A 3,970-nucleotide genomic window follows, 5' to 3' on the forward strand; every position below is an offset into this window, starting at 1 on the left:
TGTGGTGTGTGTGTGTAGTGTGTGTGGTGTGTGTGGTGTGTGTGTGTAGTGTGTGTGGTGTGTGTGTGTAGTGTGTGTGGTGTGTGTGTGTGGTGTATGTGTGTGGTGTGTGTGTGTGTGTGTGGTGTATGTATGTGGTGTGTGTGTGGTGTGTGTGTGTGTGTGGTGTGTGTGTGGTTGTGTGTAGTGTGTGTGGTGTGTATGTGTGTGTATGTGGTGTGTGTGTGTAGTGTGTGTGGTGTGTGTGTGTATGTGTGTGTGTGTGTGTGTGTGTGTGAAGTGACATGAGAGAGTCTAAGCATAAGCGCAGTCTATTTGGAACTGAGATGACGCAGAGCCTGGGTGACCGTTCTCCCTTTAACCCCACAAACCTAGATCACAAGGGCACCTTAAGGATCCTTAAGGAGCATAAAAATCCACACCCTTGGCAGGAGTTGTATTCTACAGACCAGCTGTGACACTGGGGAAAAAGGTTCAGCCTTGGCAAAGCCCCACTAAGTGGCCCTGAGACAGAAGATGAATATGTGGAACCGGGAGCAGAAGAAAAGAGGCGGGGCAGTAACCTGGAGCAACTATTAAAGACAGATTGTTTAAAGAAACTTCTAGAAATGAATAGAGATAATTGAAGGGAGTTAGTCTCCTCTAGTCAAATAGAAAGGATATTTATGCCACTGAAAAAACACCAGAATATAAAGGGAAGACTGTTTTGTGAGACCTTGCTTTAGGATAACAGCAGAGGGGCCCATAATTCCTGGGTCAGGGCTGATTTTCCAACGTAAGCCAATTGGAACCCATGAGAGCCATTTCCACTTGCAAGGATATGGAGATTTACACATATGCTATTTAATCTTTCCCCGATGATATTCAGTGAATTACTGTTGCTGAATCCAAAGTAAAGCCATGCGTACCAGAGCCATGGGGAAGAGCGGACACTCTTAAGGAGCATGGAAAGGAAGCCATGAGGCCGAGCGTCAGAGGCCGAGCGTCAGCCAAGACTGCCGACACGTAGAATTCAATCCAACTTATTTAAATGAAAAGACTTCATGCAGAACACTCTTATGTGTGGGGCCATAAGGCCCAAGGTTATGGAGGAAGGGTCAGGGACCTTCGACCCCAGATACCTCAAACATGAGGATGCCAGGAGTTGGCTACCTCCCCCCTCCCAACCTGGTGCCATAAAGCCAGCTCCCAGACCATCAACCCTGGTAATAACTTATTACCCTGACAGTTAACAGGCTTCACTTCTTATTTGACCTCATAAGGTTCCCCTGACACATATTCTACGGCCCCTGGGTCTGTAGATGAAGCAACTTCCAACATTCCTGCCCTAGCCAATGGTACACCTCCACACAAACCTTGCTCCAGAAACCCTGGCCACCTCCCCAGGAGCATAAATACCCCTTTCTCTCCCCCTACCCCCACTAAACAAACCAGTTCTCGGAAGCTGTTCCCAGGAGTGTTCAGTGCCTTTGCTAGGCATTCCCCTTCCCCCTCCAGTCCAGCTCATAAGTGCACTGAGGGAGAAGCTGACACGGTGCTGTACTTATGTTGGTAGAGGTAGGATTAGGGGGATCAACAAAGCGATATTGAGGTACCCAAAGCCCAACAATAAAAGAGAACATCTTCTGTGACACCTACTGACTCCCAGAGCTGTGGAGCTGAAGTTACAATTAGGATCTGTAGCCATGGAAGGGCACCATTAAAGCCAGAAACACTGATCCAAAGCAGGGAGGAGAAAGCAATACCCTACCAATGTCACCTGTCACCTGTCATCTGTGTGTAACTGTAAGGGTGCCTGGGTGAAGCAGAGGCAGCATGAGAGACAGAGGAAGAGAAGGACACTTCCACAGGGGGCAGGGATCCTGTCCTGGTCCTGTCTTTGCCCTGATATGTCCTGTTGTGTGTCATAGAGAAATCCTTCCTCCCAGTTCTGGTTTCTGGACCAGTTTAGCCAATAGGAGGCTTTGAATGGCAGTCTTGTAGGAAGACGCCAGTGTATTTCTTTCCTCTATCTCTGCTTCACCCATACTGAATCCTAAAAATAAAACAAGAATAATAAGAATAAGATTATAGGCTAAGGCATCAGCATTCATAACCTAGCATAGAAAACTAGGAAATTCCTGACATGCTTGCTCATGGGTTACCTTACAGGGTTTCCCATTTCAGAGGATATCTGCTGAGACCACACTCACAGGGCATTTGTCTTGTGAGCTGGTATTCTTCAAGAAGATCTGCTGGTCTGACTCATGCTGCCCTGTTAGGGCCCAGAGCAGAAACATGCCCTCCTTGGATCCTAGGGAGCTGGGCTGACATTCCTCGTTTCTAGTGCTCACTAGAGAGTTGGTGTCTGTTATGCTTCATTGCAGCCTTCCCAGGCAACTGCTTCAAACATGGCTGGAAAGATTTCCCTCACTGAAACTCCACCGTCAAGTCTGGCAGACTGTTTTGTTCTCTTTTGCTTTGAAAGCTAACAAGGAAAACCAAAGGGCAGAAAATGCACAGCAGATAGACTGACTCTATGCTGTTTTTATTTTTTTATTTGCATCAGGAAAAAAAATCATTACAGTGAGGCTTCACACATCTGTGGCTTACAAGAGAGAGTTAAAGAGCTGATTTCATATTTTGGGATCAGTGGGTCCAAGCCATGGCTCAGAGGGAATTGAGAGTCTGGGGAAAAAAAAAATATTCTGCTTCCATGCCCAATGAAACTAAAAGTCACCCTCCCACTCTTCCCAGAGCTCTAAGACAGTTACTCTTAGAGACATGAAAAACAGCACATTCCTGAGATATTAGCAAAGACCAACCGAAGAGACTTGCTGCACTCCAGTGATGAAAACCCTGTGGAAAGGCTAAGACACGGCTTCCAGAACTTTTGCTTCAAGACAAATTAACGTGTGAGGTCAAAAGCAAGAGGATTGTTTCAAGTGTGAGGCCAGCCTAGGCTACACAGTGACTTCAGAATGAGAGACTCTATCTCAAGAGAAAGACAAGAAGACACTAAAAGAAGATAACAAAAGATTAAGTCCTGTGTGGAGGTTTGAATACGCTTGGCCCAGGGAATGGCACTATTTGGAGGTGTGGCCTTGTTGGAGTAGGTGTGGCCTAGTTGGAGGAAGTGTTTCACGGTGGGTGTGGACTTGAAGAACCTCATCCTAGCTGATTCTCACTGATTCTCAGGAGAATCCTGTGTGCCAGGTAGAAGCATTATTCCCATTTCACAGATGAGAAGACTAAAGAGTTGAGACACAAAGACTTGAAGCAACTCGCTTAAAGACGTGTAGTAAGAGAAGGAAGAAAGTGAATGCAAAACCCACAGCTGTAACTACAAGTTGTCTACCACCGGTTTAAACTCTTGTTAAAGTTTCAGCTTCAAAATCCATGAGGGGCTTAGGGAAATGGCTCACTGGTACAGTGTCTGCTGCATGAGTATGAAGATCAGAGTTTGGATCCAGCACCCATGTAGAAACTGAGGTGTGGCGCTGGAGCCTTGGCTCAGCTCTCTTTGGAGAACACTGGCTTCTCTCCAAAAGACCCAAGTTCGATTTCCAGAACCCACATGGCTGCTCACAACCGTGAGCTCTACATGAACATGGTGCACATACATACATGCAAGCAACACACATAGACAGACAGACAGACAGACACACACACACACACACACACACACACACACACAAGATTCAAGCATGACTGCATGCACCTCTCAGTGCTAAGAGGTAGAGAAGGGGAGATCCCTAGGGTTTGCGTCCTGGACAAATTGGTGCGCTCCAAGCTTAGTGAGAAACCCTGTCTCAAAAATTAATGTGAGCTGTGATCTAGGATGCCATTCAGTGTTGACCTCTGGTTTCTGCCCCTGAAGGCTTGGAAGTGAACAATCCACAGGGACACTCCATTGGGTTTCTTTGGTAGTTAGTTTTTTCTCTACTTGATATAAGTGAGGGTTGGCTGGAAAGAAAGGACTTCAACTGAG

This window comes from Grammomys surdaster, unplaced genomic scaffold (genome assembly GCF_004785775.1).
Source record: "Grammomys surdaster isolate TR1022 unplaced genomic scaffold, NIH_TR_1.0 255, whole genome shotgun sequence".
Taxonomy (NCBI): domain Eukaryota; kingdom Metazoa; phylum Chordata; class Mammalia; order Rodentia; family Muridae; genus Grammomys; species Grammomys surdaster.